Source organism: Aegilops tauschii, chromosome 1, assembly GCF_002575655.3.
Source record: "Aegilops tauschii subsp. strangulata cultivar AL8/78 chromosome 1, Aet v6.0, whole genome shotgun sequence".
NCBI lineage: Eukaryota > Viridiplantae > Streptophyta > Magnoliopsida > Poales > Poaceae > Aegilops > Aegilops tauschii.
The window spans coordinates 417,684,795-417,704,023 of record NC_053035.3 but is presented as its reverse complement, the minus strand read 5'-3'; the positions used below and the strand labels follow the sequence as shown (position 1 = coordinate 417,704,023).

Genomic DNA, 19,229 nt, shown 5'->3' with positions numbered 1-19,229 from the left:
AAACACAAAAACTCATAATACCGATCGTCACGGAACTTTAAGCGTGTGGACCCTACGGGTTCGAGAACTATGTAGACATGACCGAGACACGTCTCCGGTCAATAACCAATAGCGGAACCTGGATGCTCATATTGGTTCCTACATATTCTACGAAGATCTTTATCGGTCAAACCGCATAACAGCATACGTTGTTCCCTTTGTCATTGGTATGTTACTTGCCCGAGATTCGATCGTCGGTATCTCAATACCTAGCTCAATCTCGTTACCAGCAAGTCTCTTTACTCGTTCTGTAGTGCATCATCCCGTAACTAACTCATTAGTCACATTGCTTGCAAGGCTTATAGTGATGTGCATTACCAAGAGGGCCCAAAGATACCTCTCCGACAATCTGAGTGACAAATCCTATTCTCGATCTATGCCAACTCAACGAACACCATCAGAGACACCTGTAGAGCACCTTTATAATCACCCAGTTACGTTGTGACGTTTGGTAGCACACAAAGTGTTCCTCCGGTATTCGGGAGTTGCATAATCTCATAGTCATAGGAACATGTATAAGTCATGGAGAAAGCAATAGCAGTAAACTAAACGATCAAGTGCTAAGCTAACGAAATGGGTCAAGTCAATCACATCATTCTCCTAATGATGTGATCCCATTAATCAAATGCCAACTCATGTCTATGGCTAGGAAACTCAACCATCTTTGATCAATGAGCTAGTCAAGTAGAGGCATACTAGTGACACTATGTTTGTCTATGTATTCAGACATGTATTATGTTTCCGGTTAATACAATTTTAGCATGAATAATAAACATTTATCATGATATGAGGAAATAAATAATAACTTTATTATTGCCTCTAGGGCATATTTCATTCAAATAATACATCCATCATATTCCGCAACAATCTCTAACACTTCGTCTAGCCCGGCGTCTAAGGATCGTCCTTTCCGGTTGACTGCTCCAAGATGGGTTGTGACAAGCTCAATCTTTTGCAACTGTTGTTCAAATTGAATTGTACTATCACGACTGCATCGCTCGCATCACCAATGTTGGACTGCACGGCTATACGAACTAGAGTTTGGCTGGCTTCAACATCGATTATGGAGTGGCCACCTCCAAAATCTAGAATGGGGGATCTTGTGGCAAAGAAAGGAGCAGAGTACTAAGTTGGCGGCCAAATCACAATAGTAATCAGCACACACCAAAAGCGTGAGATATGAAACGTACTCCCTCCGCAAACTAATATAAGAGCGTTTAAATCACTATTTTTGTGATCTAAGAGCAACTCCAATGGGGCGACCCATTTTGTCCGTTTGGGTCATCCGGACACAAAACTCAGCCCAACAGGGCGACCCAAACGGACACAGCGTCCGCCTGCTGTCCGTTTGGTGTCCGCTCGGACCCATATTGGGCTCAAATTTGGGAAAACTTGGGTCAAAAGCGGACACAAAGCGGACACTCTTTGTGCCCTCTTCGCCCCCCTCTGTCCGGTTGCATGTGGCTCTTGGCCCACTTGCCATCCACCCATCTGTCTCATCCCATCTCTTTCCTCCTTTTCCTCTTTCTTCTCCCACCCACCCGCCCACCGGCTCGAGAGCTGGAGCAGCACCTGGCCGCGCACGCTCCCCCGCGTACAGTGATGTCTACTACGCAACCTTCTTCTTGTAGATGTTGTTGGGCCTCCAAGTGCAGAGGTTTGTAGGACAGTAGCAAATTTTCCTCAAGTGGATGACCTAAGGTTTATCAATCCGTGGCAGGTGTAGGATGAAGATGGTCTCTCTCAAACAACCCTGCAACCAAATAACAAAGAGTCTCTTGTGTCCCCAACACACCCAATACAATGGTAAATTGTATAGGTGCACTAGTTCGGCGAAGAGATGGTGATACAAGTGCAATATGGATGGTAGATATATGTTTTTGTAATCTGAAAATATAAAAACAGCAAGGTAACTAGTGGTAAAAGTGAGCGTAAATGGTATTGCAATGCTTTGAAATAAGGCCTAGGATTCATACTTTCACTAGTGCAAGTTCTCTCAACAATAATAACATAATTGGACCATATAACTATCCCTCAACATGCAACAAAGAGTCACTCCAAAGTCACTAATAGCGGAGAACAAACGAAGAGATTATGGTAGGGTACGAAACCACCTCAAAGTTATCCTTTCTGATCGATCTATTCAAGAGTCTGTAGTAAAATAACACGAAGCTATTCTTTCCGTTCAATCTATCATAGAGTTCATACTAGAATAACACCTTAAGACACAAATCAACCAAAACCCTAATGTCACCTAGATACTCCAATGTCACCTCGAGTATCCGTGGGTATGATTATACGATATGCATCACACAATCTCAGATTCATCTATTCAACCAACACATAGAACTTCAAAGAGTGCCCCAAAGTTTCTACCGGAGAGTCAAGACGAAAACGTGTGCCAACCCCTATGCATAAGTTCACAATGTTACGGAACCCGCAAGTTGATCACTAAAACATACATCAAGTAGATCACATGAATATCCCATTGTCACCACAGATAAGCACATGCAAGACATACATCAAGTGTTCTCAAATCCTTAAAGACTTAATCCGATAAGATAACTTCAAAGGGAAAACTCAATCCATTACAAGAGAGTAGAGGGGGAGAAACATCATAAGATCCAACTATAATAGGAAAGCTCGTGATACATCAAGATCGTGCCAAATCAAGAACACGAGAGAGAGAGAGAGAGAGATCAAACACATAGCTACTGGTACATACCCTCAGCCCCGAGGGTGAACTACTCCCTCCTCGTCATGGAGAGCGCCGGGATGATGAAGATGGCCACCGGTGATGGAACCCCCCTCCGGCAGGGTGCCGATTGGTTTTTCGTGGCTACAGAGGCTTGCCGCGGCGGAACTCCCGATCTATTCTGTTCCCCGATGTTTTTAGCGTATATGGATATATATAGGCAAAAGAAATCGGTCAGGCGATCCACGAGGGTGGGGGCGCGCCCAGGGGGCAGGCGCGCCTCCCTGCCTCGTGGCCACCTTGAAGCTTCCCTGACGTCTACTCCAAGTCTCCTGGATTGCTTCCGTTCCAAAAATAACTCTCTTGAAGGTTTATTCCGTTTGGACTCCGTTTGATATTCGTTTTCTGCGGAACACTGAAATAGGCAAAAAAAACAACAATTAGGGCTGGGCCTCCGGTTAATAGGTTGGTCCCAAAAATAATATAAAAGTGCATAATAAAACCCATAAACATCCAAAACAGATAATATAATAGCATGAATACTTCATAAATTATAGATACGTTGGAGATGTATCAACATCCCCAAGCTTAATTCCTGCTCGTCCTCGAGTAGGTAAATGATAAAAGAAATAATTTATGAAGTGTGAATGCTAGCAGGTGGACAAGTTTGATCAATGATAATTTCAATCACCTTTTCTAGCATCACATTATATCATAACAGTAGCTCATCTCATAAAGCTTCTCATGATCAAGTAACAAGCTATTCACATGTTATAGTATAGATCATAAACTTTCTTGAAAACTAACAAACAGTGTTATTAGTCATCAAACAATTACAATTTATCTTATTTTCAGGAAGAGTCTATGTCAGAGCTTTTGATTTAGCAAACTCCACATACTCAACTATCATTTAGTCTTTCACAATTGCTAACACTCACGCGACATTTATGAGTTCAAAGTTTTAATCAGACACAGAGAAAGATAGGGGCTTATAGATTCGCCTCCCAACCTTTTACCTGAAGGGTAATGTCAACAATAATAGCTCATGATGCCTTGCATCCAATTGGATATATATATATATATATATATATATATATATATCAGAATCTTTCCAACACAATGTGCTTGCCAAAGGATAAAATGTAAAAAGGAAAGGTGAAGATCACCATGACTCTTGCATAAGGTAAAAGACAAGAATAAAAGATAGGCCCTCCGCAGAGGGAAGCAGAGGTTGCCATGCGCTTTTATAGTTGGATGCACAAAATCTTAATGCGAGGGAACGTCACTTTATATTGCCACTTGTGATAGGGACCTTTATTATGCAGTCCGTCACTTTTATTTCTTCCATATCACAAGATCGTATAAAGCTTATTTTATCCACACTAAAAGATCATACATATTTAGAGAGCAATTTTTATTGCATGCACCGATGACAACTTACTTGAAGGATCTTACTCAATCCATAGGTAGGTATGGTGGACTCTCATGGCAATACTGGTTTAAGGGATGTTTGGAAGCACAAGTAGTATCTCTACTTGGTGCAAAGAATTTGTCTAGCATGAGGGGGAAAGGCAAGCTCAACGTGTTGCGCGATCCATGACAATATACTTTATTTCGGATATAAGAAAACATAACCCATTACGTTGTCTTCCTTGTCCAACATCAACCTTTTAGCATGTCATATTTTAATGAGTGCTCACAATTACAAAAGATGTCCAAGATAGTATATTTATATGTAAAATCTCTCTTCCTTCAATATTCTGTCATGAATTGTTCAAGCGACCAATACAATGTTTGCTAACCTTCAATAAATTTAGCACCTCTACTTCTTATATGTAAAGTCATTACTCCCCATGGGATAAACATATGAAACATATATAATTTCAGATTTATGATATTCAATTCATTCAACCATTTACTCATAGGATATAAGTGAAGCATACGAGTAAATGACAAACTACTCCAAAAAGATATAAGTGAAGATTAATGAGTAGTTAAATAATTATGTAGCTATGTGAAGACTCTCTCCCATTTTAAGAATTTCAGATCTTGATACTTTATTCAAACAGCAAGCAAAACAAAATAAAATGACATCTAAGAATAGCAAACATCATGTGAAGAAGCAAAAACTTAGGATCAACCGATACTAACCGATAGTTGTTGAAGAAGATAGGTGGGATGCCTACCGGGGCATCCCCAAGCTTAGATGCTTGAGACTTCTTGAAATATTATCTTGGGGTGCCTTGGGCATCCCCAAGCTTGAGCTTTTGTGTCTCCTTAATTCCTCTCATATCACGGTTTCCTAAATCTCGAAAGCTTCATCCACACTAAACTCGACAAGAACTTGTGAGATAAGTTAGTATAAACCAATGCAAAAACCATATCATTTTCTACTGTAACAAATCACTAAAATTATTATTAAACATTGCATACTAAATGCCTCTGCATATTTAATACTCCTATCCTCAAATAGAGTCATTAAACAAGCAAACATATGCAAACAATGCAAACATAACAGCAATCTGCCAAAACAGTACAGTCTGTAAAGAATGCAAGATTCATCATACTTCCCTAACTCCAAACATTATGGAATTACACCACACTGTAGAAAATTTATCAGAGCTTATTATGCAAAAGGTTTCAACATTTTATCACATTCTGACTTTTCTAGGGAATTTTTGCAACATCGGTAAACTTTCTGTTTTCAAACAGCAACATGTAGACATTAAAGTAAGCATAGTAAAGGCTATCAATGCCACTTTTATTGAAATAAAAGATGCAAAACATTGTTCTAAATAAAAGCAAGCAAATACTAACAAAATAAATTGACGCTCCAAGCAAAACACATATCATGTGGTGAATAAAAATATAGCTCCAAGTAAAGTTACCGATGAACGAAGAAGAAAGAGGGGATGCCATCCGGGGCATCCCCAAGCTTAGGCTCTTGGTTGTCATTAAATATTACCTTGGGGTGCCTTGTGAATCCCCAAGCTTAGGCTCTTGCCACTCCTTATTCCATAGTCCATCTAATCTTTACCCAAAACTTGAAAACTTCACAACACAAAACTTAACAGAAAATCTCATGAGCTCCGTTAGCGAAAGAAAACAAAACACCACTTCAAGGTACTGTAATGAACTAATTCTTTATTTATATTGGTGTTAAACCTACTTTATTCCAACTTCTCTATGGTTTATAAACTCTTTTATTAGCCATAGATTCATTAAAATAAGCAAACAACACACGAAAAACAGAATCTGTCAAAAACAAAACAGTCTGTAGTAATCTGTAACTAACGCAAACTTCTGGAACTCCAAAACTTCTACCAAATTGGGACGACCTAGATAATTTTTTTATTGATCTACTGCAATTGGAATCAGTATTTTATCACGTTTTGGTGATTTTTAACAATTGTTTTCGTGAACAGAAAGTTCCTGGAATTTTCAGCAAGATCAAATAACTATCATCCAAGAAGATCCTATAGGTTTAACTTGGCACAAACACTAATTAAAACATAAAAACACATCTAAACAGAAGCTAGATGAATTATTTATTCCTAAACAGAACCAAAAAGCAAGAAACTAAAATAAAATTGGGTTGCCTCCCAACAAGAGCTAACGTTTAACGCCCCTAGCTAGGCATGCTGATTTCAACGATGCTCACATAAAAGATAAGAATTGAAACATAAAGAGAGCATCATGAAGACTATGACTAGCACATTTAAGTCTAACCCACTTTATATGCATAGGGATTTTGTGAGCAAACAATTTATGGGAACAATAATCAACTAGCATAGGAAGGCAAAACAAGCATAACTTTAAAACTTTAAGCACATAGAGAGGAAACTTGATATTATTGCAATTACTACAATCATATGTTCCTCCCTCATAATAATTTTCAGTAGCATCATGAATGAATTCAACAATATAATCATCACATAAAGCACTCTTTTCATGATCTACAAGCATAGAAAATTTACTACTCTCTACATAAGCAAAATTCTTCTCAATCGGAATAGTGGGAGTATCATAAGAGACTCGAATACTATAAATTGTTTCCACATTAAAAGAGTAATGTTCAGAAAAAGGGTAATCATAATCATGACAAGTTTTTTAAATAGAATCATCACTAATTTTTATAGCATAAGTGTCATCACAATAATCATCATAAGTAGCAACTTTGTTCTCACCATAATCAATTGAAACCTCTTCCGAAATAGTGGATTCATCACTAGATAAAGTCATGACCTCATCAAATCCACTTTCATAATTATCACAATAAGATTAAACATCCTCCAAAATAGTGGGATCATTACTTCCTAAAGTTGACATTCTTCCAAACCCACTTTCATCAATATAATCATCATAAGTAGGAGGCATGCTATCATAACAAATTTGCATATCAAAACTTGGGAGGCTAATAACATCATTCATTAAACATAGCATCCCCCAGATTGGGACAAACATTAATTGCAGCAAATATATTCTCAAACATGTCATTCTCATCAAACATAGCTTCCCCAAGCTTGGGCCTTTTCATATCATAAGCATAATCACTCTCATCATTAATAGTATGGATAACACCAATAGTATAGCAATTATCATCATCACAATGAGTAATAGGAGCAACATCGTTTGAGAGGGATACCTTTCTACCTTTGCTCCTCCGTCTTTTCTTTTTCTTCTTCACGTCATGTGTGGGTTTAACCCTCTTTTTTGAGCTCCTTATTGATGATATTGGTTGAATAAAAGGCTCCTCCTCGTTACCTGATTCATCATAAGAAATAATAGGAGGATATTGGGAAGTCTCTTCCCTTTCATTAGTATTCTCTTCATCTTATATTTGTTTTCTTTTTCTTTATATACTTGGCAATATAAGGATTTTCAATGCAATTCACCGCACAATACATATAAATTTCCTCTAGATCAAAATCAAGAACTCTATCAAGGGCAAATTCTGGAATAACCTTAGTTATACGTTTCATTTCTTCATAACCCAAGAGCAAACTAAGTTCATTATGATGTGAAAGGGAAATCAAGTCATCACAATTCTTGGACACGATTCGATCATGAAACAATTTGCATTGGAGACTTAAATGACCATGTTCATTGCAAAGTTCACAAGTACGGCTAAGAAAGTTTAAATTTTCAGCACAAACATCTAGCCTTTCTTGCAACCATTTAGTTTCCAAATACTTATGCCTCTTGCAAAATCTATCTTCCCTGTTTGGTATGTACTTGCAAACTCTATGCACTCCACAAAAATCGACATGCTTATAAGAGATATTTTCATCATGACTAGTGCAATCATCATTAGTACTATGGATATTCAAAGAGTTCATACTAACAACATTGCAATCATGCTCATCATTCAAATATTTAGTGCCAAACATTCTAATGCATTCTTCTTCTAGCACTTGAGCACAATTTTCCATTCCATCATTTTCACGAAAGACGTTAAAAAGATGAAGCATATGAGGCACCCTCAATTCCATTTTTTTGTAGTTTTTCTTTTATAAACTAAACTAGTGATAAAACAAGAAACTAAAAGATTCGATTGCAAGATCTAAAGATATACCTTCAAGCACTAACCTCCCCGGCAACGGCGCCAGAAAAGAGCTTGATGTCTACTACGCAACCTTCTTCTTGTAGACGTTGTTGGGCCTCCAAGTGCAGAGGTTTGTAGGACAATAGCAAATTTCCCTCAAGTGGATGACCTAAGGTTTATCAATCCGTGGGAGGTGTAGGATGAAGATGGTCTCTCTCAAACAACCCTGCAACCAAATAACAAAGATTCTCTTGTGTCCCCAACACACCTAATACAATGGTAAATTGTATAGGTGCACTAGTTCGGCAAAGAGATGGTGATACAAGTGCAATACAGATGGTAGATATAGGTTTTTGTAATCTGAAAATATAAAAACAGCAATGTAACTAGTGGTAAAAGTGAGCGTAAACGGTATTGCAATGCGTTGAAATAAGGCCTAGGGTTCATACTTTCACTAGTGCAAGTTCTCTCAACAATAATAACATAATTGGATCATATAAGTATCCCTCAACATGCAACAAAGAGTCACTCCAAAGTCACTAATAGCGGAGAACAAACCAAAAGATTATGGTAGGGTACGAAACCACCTCAAAGTTTTCCTTTCTGATCGATCTATTCAAGAGTCCGTAGTAAAATAACACGAAGCTGTTCTTTCCGTTCAATCTATCATAGAGTTCGTACTAGAATAACACCTTAAGACACAAATCAACCAAAACCCTAACGTCACCTAGATACTCCAATGTCACCTCGAGTATCCGTGGGTATGATTATACGATATGCATCACACAATCTCAGATTCATCTATTCAACCAACACATAGAACTTCAAAGAGTGCCCCAAAGGTTTTACCGGAGAGTCAAGATGAAAACGTGTGCCAACCCCTATGCATAAGTTCACAATGTTACGGAACCCGCAAGTTGATCAACAAAACATACATCAAGTAGATCACGTGAATATCCCATTGTCACCACAGATAAGCACATGCAAGACATACATCAAGTGTTCTCAAGATCGCGATACATCAAGATCGTGCCAAATCAAGAACACGAGAGAGAGAGATCAAACACATAGCTACTAGTACATACCCTCAGCCCCGAGGGTGAACTACTCCCTCCTCGTCATGGAGAGCGCCGGGATGATGAAGATGGCCACCGGTGATGGAACCCCCCTCCGGCAGGGTGCCGATTGGTTTTTCGTGGCTACAGAGGCTTGCCGCGGCGGAACTCCCGATCTATTCTGTTCCCCGATGTTTTTAGGGTATATGGATATATATATATATAGGCGAAGGAAGTTGATCAGGGGAGCCACGAGGGGCCCACGAGGGTGGGGGGCGCGCCCAGTGGGGCAGGCGCGCCTCCCTGCCTCGTGGCCACCTCGAAGCTTCCCTGACGTCTACTCCAAGTCTCCTGGATTGCTTCCGTTCCAAAAATAACTCTCCCGAAGGTTTCATTCCGTTTGGACTCCGTTTGATATTCCTTTTATGCGAAACACTGAAATAGGCAAAAAAAACAGCAATTTGGGCTGGGCCTCCGGTTAATAAGTTAGTCCCAAAAACAATATAAAAGTGCATAATAAAGCCCATAGACATCTAAAAACAGATAATATAATAGCATGAATACTTCATAAATTATAGATACGTTGGAGACGTATCATACAACAGCAGAGGACAGGCGGGCTTGTCCTCCTCCGGCGTCGGCGCTCCGCCATGGTGGGCTCGTGGTACGGAGTCTTGATGGATTTGATGGGTTTGGGCGCGCGCAAGCAGATGGACCGGTGCATGGCCCGGCTCCGGGAGCTGCAGTACACGGTGACCGGCGGCGCCAAGGTCGTCTCCAGGGTCAGCCTCAGCCCGCGCAGCACCCGCGGCTACCTTCACACCAGCATCCGCTGCAAGCAGGAGACCGTCAGGCAAGTCACTCTCTCTGTCCACTCTGCCGTCCGAACCGGGATGGTTCGATTTTTGCTTTCGCTGGCCTCGCCGCACGGAGATGCGTGTGTGTATGTACCTGCGCTTGGGCGGCGGTAGCGGGGACGACGGCGAGGGGTGGTCGCGCTTGCTCTGGCCTCCGCCGGGCGACTCGGTGTTGGCGGGCGGCTGCTTGTCGACTGAGTCCGCCCGCGGCGAGTCCGTGCCCGTGCTGCAGTCCGACATCGGCGGTGCCTTGCCTAGGTATCCATGCCCGGCCGGCCCCCGTGGAATCGGATACGGACGGCCGGCACCGGCGACGTTCCTCGCTACAAGCTCTCTACCTACTACGTGTTCGACGGAATGCCCAGACGGACATGTCAAAATATGCGTCCGTCCCCAGTTGGGCGCACCGGCCGACCCAATTGAAAAAGCGGACTGGCGATCCAAACGGACAAAAAAGAACAAAATCGATGTCTGTTTGGGTCTTCCCATTGGAGTTGCTCTAAACGCTCTTATATTAGTTTACAGAAGTAGTACATATCAACATGATCTGACAGAAACTTGAATCCGTCCTCCCGCCTCCGCCATCGCCATGACTCCGAGCTGCTTTGCCTCGTACAGCGGCCGGAGGGATGAATCTCTTTTTGTTTCTCTCCTATATGCGTCAGGGGGTGGGGTGGCATGGGGTGGACCAGCGGTGCGATATATGCTTTCTGCTAAGCACCAGCCGTTTTATGTGACGGATGGGAACGTCGCCAAAAGTTACGTGCCGATAGCATCATGTGCCGTTGGTACATATGCTTCTAGGGGTGGGCATAAAAACTGGGAAACCGAATATTGAACCGAAACCGAAACCCAAAAAACCGAAATTTCGGTTTCGGTTTTTATGCTGTGTACAGGAATATTCGGTTTTTGCATTCACTAACCGAATTAAGTTTGGCAGATTCGGTACTATCTCGGTTAAGCTGACAAAAACCGAACTATATATGCGAGGCAACGAACAGCCCAAGCTTCGTTCCCCCGACAAGTCGCTAACTCGCTTAGAATCTGCGACAGGCCCACAGGCTCGCGTGCGATCAAACAACTATCTCTCAAGTAACATGGGCTGAGCACATGCATCCAAGGCCCAAACCCAATCACGTGTAATTCTGTGGGCTAGCTAAACCAGGAAGTGCACAGTTGCTGCAGCCTGCAGCGAACTGCCGTAGTGCTCGTTTATTTAGTCCCACCACACCAGTTTAAGTACAAGGACGCAGATGGCTAGGCTATATAAGGGGGCAGGGTGTGACTAGTATGCTGCACTGCGCTGCGCTTTTCGGTTTAAACTGAAAACCGAACCGAATTAACTGTTAGCCGAATTTTCGGTTTGCTGTTTTTAGCTGCCATTTTCGGTTAGCAATTTCATTAACCGAATTCAAGAATTAACCGAACACCCAGGCCGCTGCTTCCGTCATCGTCATGTTAAACGGCGGACTCACCGTATCCACCGTTGAGCGCTACGTATGTTCCTGCACCCCTGTACGATCGCATTGAAGTGGGAGCAAGCGAGCTCGTCCGCTACATCGCCGTGCTCGTCTCGAGATAGAGTATCTTCTTATTTCCTTTGGTTTTTGCATTTTCTGAGTTGACTACTTTGTGTCTGCTTGGCTCTTCATTAGCTGTATATTTGTGTTGAAAATGAAGAACATTTCTCTTGTGCCTTTGCCTTGTTGAATGAAGAATTTCCTTTGCAACATTAACTAACATGGAGATCAGCAGGTAAGCTGAATTTTTTTTGTTCATTATTTTGTCAGGACAGTAGTAATGTTTGGTCTGTCTTTGTCTCCAACATATTTTCTTTTAAGAAAAAAAATCTCTTGGTAGCTATAGTTATATTTTTTTAACCTTGGAAGCAGAAGGAGAGGCACAGTTCCTGTGTGAATTAATGTGACAACAAAATATGTTATCCTACCATCGTTGACAATAAAACCAATTAACAGTGTCTTGTGCTTATTCAGCGCTTGCAGGGCTTAGCGAGAACGAAACAGCTAAAACGACTGAAAATCAGCAGAAGCACACTCAAGAGTGTTGTATAGTTTTTTGCTGGCTGAGTTGATGCTGATGATGGTCAGGTACAGGTAAAAGTGCTCAGCTAGCCAGCCTTTCTTATCACTAGTGACTCAAGAAGGCAACGGGGAAGAAACCCATCGGGTTTTGCCTTCTGAAACCCATCCCCATGAGAAAATCACAAACCCGTCCCCGTGCGCGGGGCTAGTTTTTTGCCCGTCCCCTAAACCCATCGGGTTTTCTAAACCCACGGGGAAATTGGCATATTTAGACAAATATAGTAGCAACAAAGAATAACATTGCATCAGGAAAAATAGCATATTTCAGCAGCATAACTTGCGAAAATTTCAGCACAATACAATAGTACATTGTTCAACATGTACAAGAAGCATATGTCAACAACATAACTTGAGCAAAAAGAGTAATAACAGCAGCTACAAGGAGCAAATTTCAGCACAATACAATAATACATGGTTCAACAACTATAAGGAGCATATTTCAGCAGCATAACTTGAGTGAAAACAACAATAACAACAGCTACAAAGAGGAGTAACAACAGCTACATAAGCATATTTCAGCAACAAACAATAGCATACTTCAGCCATACATGGTTCAACAAGATGTCCAATTACGCTTAGTGTAGTATTTTGACGGGGATGGCGGGTTTCGGGTTCGGATATTACTCAGACGGGTTTGAATCCGCGAATCGTGTTGGGTTTTATACTTTACCCAGCAGCAGCCCCGCGGGGTTAAAAAGACGCCCATCCCCGTCCCCTAATAGGGTAAAAACCCGCGGGGACGCGGGTTTCGGGGCCCCATTGCCATCTTGACTAGTGACTGGGGCGTGCCATTGGCACGCCTCTTGAGCGTTCGTGTGCGCACTTATCTAGCTTACGCACGTCCGCAGGTCTAGGTTGATCCTTGATAGCACTTATATATACAGCAAAAGTGATTTGCAAACATATGAATATGCTGTCTTTGCTGAGTTTAACCCATAACCAATGGTAAACATGAATGCTAAATAGAATATGTACCTTGTCATAAGCTATACAAATGAATAAGAAGTACAAAGTTCAGTAAATATTTCAAACTTTGATTATCTATACAAAAAAGGGTGATGTTATACAAAAAAGAATAGCGTGAGTTGATGCAACATAAATATTTCAAACTTAAATGTAAAGTTTTTTTAATAAAAAAGCTTTGACTATCTATTTACAGGAAGGTCTAAGATACTTTTAATAAGACCCCGGCTGGTTGTAACACTCGTGAGAAGAAGAAAGGCTCCCTGCTTCCGCACCTCAGCCCTTCTCATCCTTGGAGAGCCCCTTTCGACCTGAAATGACATGAACTATTATCCCTAGTTCACGAATGAATATGGCATGAGAGAGATTTCTTGAGGAACAAAAGAATTTCTGCAGGAAACATCCATTTTCTAATTAGAAAATCATAGAATGGTCAACAAAATGGTACATCCCATACAAAAATTACAAAATCGGCAAACAACCAAATATACTTAGTAATCAAATAATGTGACAGCCTAATCATTAGAAATGAGGGTAAATCTTTACTTATGCATAGATAAACCAGTGTATCGTGAACCACAGAAATCTAAATGCATACCTATAGAGTTAATAGCTTATGTTCTCATAGTTGTCGTCTCACTGGGACAATTTCAGGTAGAAGGGATACTATGTACAAATGCTCTCAGTCTCAGGTTAGTCGAACACCAAGCCATTCATCAGATTGGATACCGAAAATTGATCAAGTGAATTTGACCATTAGCTGAAAGGCAAGATATACATAAATGTAGTAAATCATGTATATGTAAGGAAGGTAAATACTAAAACGTTTTTAGTAATCTATTCATCATCTAAAGTGGCTTACAACAAGTGGCGACAAACCAACATGTTCACTGTATTGACTAATATAATCCAATCCTTGGCAGTCTAAACATCTGCCATTTAAACATCTATTGGCTATTCCCCTGCGCTGCACCAAACAAAGCCCTCCTTGCACCTGTTTGTCCAGAGACCTTTACACCATAACATGGTTCAGTATAAAGTATGTTAGGTTATTGCTCTTTGATTCATCAGTATATAATGTCGGGTCATGGCTCCAAATTGTTCACAAGACCCACACGAGACGAATCGAGTGGCAGAGGGAGCTAGTACCTATGAAGACGACGCCCCTCTTGAGGTCCATGACGAAGATCTCATCGTTGACGCAACTGGAAAAAAAATCACCTCAAGCCATCTTCTTCTTATAGGCACGTGCAGACCCATACTCCTTGTGTTCTTCTTGATTTTATAGCAGACTCTACTCATCAAATAGAGCCCACACCTTTGATTTCAGCATCTTATAAAATTGTTGCAAAGGATTACCTATGAAAGATGAACCGAACTAAAAAAATCAAAGAATATACATAGAGGAACTGGTACACCTGTGGAAGCACGGTTGGGATCTGAGCGACCACCACGTACAGATCTCCATATATATTTTTATGACTGCATGAGTAATAATAAGCAAGAAACAATTATGTGTGACGTAAAGGTTGGAAAAAGGAATGACCCTGGTGGCTGACCTGACCTAGTTGCACTACAAACTCATTCGACTGGAACTCTTTATCTCCTATAATGTCCGTTAATAACAGGGCCCTTGAAATTACATCGCAAAACAAGTCTCGCTCGTAAAGCTTGCCATCCTGAACAAGTAAGGTCTGTTTCAATTTTTGCATCATTGTTAATGTAAGAGGGAAACAACAAACTATAACATAGTAACTCACTGAATACATATTTGCCAGGATGAGACTTAGGATAGGGAAACAAATCATATTTCTACAAGAAAGGGCCTAATGGAATAAAAAGTGAGCCATTTATCAGAAAGTCAATGTTACATCATAAATGAGCTTTACTGGACTAAGAAAACCTCGAAGCTATTTATATAAGAGGGATCATTTATTATAAAGGAAAAATAGCAATGAAACAACAGACTCCTAAACAACAGTTGTGGATATACCAATGAAACAAAAATAGATGGGTATTTGTAGAAGTAAGCTAACTACATTATTAATAATAAGGATAGATATGAAGACATTCAGAAATCAATTAAAATCCTCTTATGTATCATCTTCAGAAATGACGGTATTCTTGCATGAGGTTTGCTCATGCACACGATGACATGGTAAAGTGCTACACGGCCATACAGAAGTGCGATGACATTTAGAAATTGATGAATACCCCTCTTAAGCATCGTTCAGATGATCACACGACTTGGCCTTCATTTATGTAATCACTTATGGTGGTCTTTATTTGCACATCTCTCTACACTGGAAAGTTCGGTGCTCCTAGGTGCTGAGCGGAGGCAAAACGGACAGCGCTTAACGTGCGCTTATTATGCTTAGGTGTGCGCTTGGTTCAGAAACGGAGGCAAAACGCTTGTTCATCGCCTAGCACTTAAAAAACCTTGTTTCCCTATGATATACGACATAACATTTAGTTATAGTAAAAATACAATAATCGCAATCAATGCATATAGTGGGTAAAGTTGTGTGCCGAAACAAACTCTGTCCCTCCCCTCTCACTGACAATTAGAGAGAAACTAAGGATTGCCACTCAATTCACTGGCATTTCAGTCTCACTCCATTATCTCAATGACAACTGTTCAGGACCCAAATGACATGAAACATCAAGTGGTAAATCCGCAACTGCCAATGAATGCGGTGGCAAATTCTTAAAACCTCCCAATTTAGATACCACCAGCTTATAACTTGACTTGCTATTATTTAATTTGAAACCACTGCGTTATCACAATAATACAGCACAAACATAGATGACCAACATGATTCATGAATCACGATACACATGTCAAGTATTAGCATTAAGGAAAGTAGACTGAGCAACTTAAATGAAGAATTGGAAAAGAAACATGGGCTAAGACCTTATGAAAATGTAATCTACACAACAAGGCTCTGCAGTAACCTTCTTCCAGCTCAGGATTATCTTGCAGCGATTCAAACTCTGTCCTAATAGAACTTTCTAGTTAACAACACAAAACCTACAAATTGCACACCATGCATATGTTCAAATTAAATATGCCAATCATTTACCAAGTAATTCAATAACTTCCCTTTCGTTTCCAACGCCCAGAGTCCAAATTCTTTTATTAATTTGGTGTTGCAATCTAAAGACTAAGTTAGAAGTATCTTAACATGAAGTACCTAGTTACTTCAAAAACTTCATATACAAAACAATTTGATGCAAACTAATCAGCAGTCCAAAAATTTCAGAGCTAAACAAAAGCCAGTTGTAATTTTAAAAAAAGCAGGGACATATATTTGGTGTATGTTTAGTAAAAGGCTAGGGTTTATCTTGGTATCGGCAAACTTAATGCATGAGCTCAACATTACTACTGGAGCTAGGACCAAGGACCGTGACATCAGTAAATTGAAAAAATAAGGAACAAGGTTTTAGGCAACGCAAAATAATGAACATGTAATTGCATCAAAGGATCGATATCTGACATGACAATACAAGTACCTTCTAGTGTTTTTTTCTTCGACAATGCTTAGGATTTACATGCACGCAGTTGACGAGATATTGTCTCTTCAAATGAGTTCAGAACTGACAGGCACTTATCATCACCTTCACCATTCAAAGGCCGTCCAAAAGTCATCGTAAAGAGGTCTTCTTCCTACAAAAGCATATGATGAAGACCATATCTTATATAATAAGTGGGAGTATTTGACTTAGATTAAAGAATAGATAACATTGTCTATGCCATCCTATGAGTTATGTAAGCAGATCCCAATCGACACAGAATCCCAGGTTGGGCAAAGCACGGGAAAGCCAAAATCAGAACACGACAGCAAGCCTAACAAGCCAAATTTACAGTCAATTCGAGGCTTGTTTTTCATTTCGCTTGACAGTTGATGAAAACAAAATTCAGGTTTGCCAAATTTTGTTGTTTGGGCTGTCAGAAGATGACCAACCGAACTACCAGATTCACATCCTAACAAAATTCAGGTTCGCCGAATTTTGTTGTTTCGGCTTACTGTTCAATTTTCCTGCCCATCCAAAGGTTGATCCAAATCCAGCCAAACAAGCACGAAATTGGTTTGAAGAACCAAATAGATGCACGCTTGGCACAAACACCACATCGCCTAGGAATTAAAAGAAAGCATCACAGTGTCAGCATGTCTTTTATCTTCTGACCATTGGCCAATGCAAACCTGCTCCAATACATGAAACTGCATGCTTGCGGCAACACATTTGTAACATATAGTATATGATACCTCATAAACTCACGCAAACAGAACAGCCAACTGTACTCTGCTCGTAACGCGAGTTTGTTCCGTACAGAAAAGGAGAGAGAAAATGAGCACAATCTAGTCAGTTCAATGCAAACATGCATTTCACATTGCTGGAAACAAACCGTGAACCCGATCAAGCAGAAGCAGGCATCCAGACACACACGAGATAGATCGAGCAACAGTCCGTAGACCTGCTAATACTCCCCGCTCTTCAAAATAACTTATCACTCACTTTCAACGTCTTAGCAAATAGAGCAGGGAAGCGGGTTAGGCGCATCGAGCTTACCAGCGCATGCCGCGGCGAGGCGTCGGCCCAGACGCCCTAGTCACCGGACGGGGGTGTGGAGGGCGGTGGCACGGGGCCGGCGGGGGAGGAGGAGCTCGCCTCCATCGGCTGTTTCCCCGCAGGCCGCAGCCGAGGGTCCGTCCAACCCTCGACTGAGGAGGGCGTAGATCCGCGCCCCTCTCCACCAGCCCGTTCGATCCCGAGGCGGAGGAGGCGCCGACGACCGCATCGGCCTCGTCTGGATTGTGCTCGTCCTGCCGCGGCTTCCTCGGGACGAGACCTCGTGGCGGCGCCCGCCTTGATGTCGGGACTGTGGGGAGGCGCAGCGCCGCAACTTTCTACGAGGAAATCACCAAGAGGAGAAGATCCGCTGGAGAAGCCAGCCTTCCTTTGGTGGCCAGAGCCGGAGGAGCGATGGAGGCAGCGGCGGTGGCGGCAGCAGCAACCCTCGATGGGGAGTGGGGAGAGGAGGTTGCGTGTGGGAAAAACAAAGGAGAGATATTTCTGGGATAGGAGGCCTGGTCCTATGACACGATTGGCCAGGCACGGTGCAAAGATTGGCCAGAACAGTGCGCCTCGATGACGTGGCTAATGCGAGCGTTGGCCCTTTGCGCCACTCTTATTGTGTTTAATGTAATGGATGAAGGTACGTGCATAATTTTAGCTTTTTCTTCAACCCAAATACTTAAAAGTGCAGCTGCGCTATTACGTCACTGCGAGCGCATGCGCACGGATCACACGATGGGAAAGCTCCATTCCAGATTTAGAAAACTACCCACCCACCCATTCTATATATGAAAAGATTCTTTAACTATAATATGTTGTTTTTTGTCCACCTCATCCGGCCAAGTGTACGAACTCAACGATGACCTAACGTGCATTAATTGCGGCATGAGAAAATTCAAAAAGCTATAACTTTCAAACCGCGTGTCAAAATTATGATCTGGTTTCACCGTTGGGTTCCTCGTGACGAGCTCTTCAAAACTAGATCTCATATGGATATGTTTTGACGATTTATTTTTAAAAGCAACTTTGATGCTAGATGAGGCAACTTTAGTGCTAAACATGAGCTACTTTGATGATAAATGAATTGCACCATGTGTACAACTGAATTCGCCTAGTAGCCTCCTAATTACTTGTATGCAGTAGTGTAATGGTTGGTTAACATGGTTGCTAAGTTGCATACATCAAAAACTAAAGTTGTATATAGTTTAGTTGCCTACCATGCTGTTAAAGTTGCTTCCGTAGAGTGGAAAGTTGCCTAAGGGCCAGTTCTTTTCCTGGCTTTTCTGAGCTTCCAGAATAAGTTGCCCCCTATCCAACTTATTCTAGAAGCCAAACCAATTTTTTTTCTTTTAGAAGCCTACTAGTCAAGTCTTAACTATTAGGCTTATAAAATAA

General features: G+C 41.2%; 1 long non-coding RNA gene across 4 annotated transcripts; it reads right to left on the bottom strand.

The window, feature by feature from the left end:
• Positions 1–13,249: 13,249 nt before the first annotated feature.
• LOC109752092 (uncharacterized) lies at positions 13,250–18,278 on the bottom strand. 4 transcript variants are annotated; one of them, XR_002230245.4, is made up of 4 exons: positions 17,829–18,278; positions 16,770–16,923; positions 13,855–14,935; positions 13,250–13,567 (listed from the first exon to the last, which is right to left on the bottom strand). It is a non-coding gene; the product is annotated as an uncharacterized lncRNA (long non-coding RNA). The 4 variants fall into 4 exon arrangements; XR_006663444.1 differs by lacking the exon at positions 17,829–18,278 and having other exon boundaries at positions 13,855–14,738; positions 14,821–14,935; positions 16,770–17,803; XR_006663445.1 differs by lacking the exon at positions 17,829–18,278 and having other exon boundaries at positions 13,855–14,266; positions 14,406–17,803.
• Between the last annotated feature and the right edge of the window lie 951 nt (positions 18,279–19,229).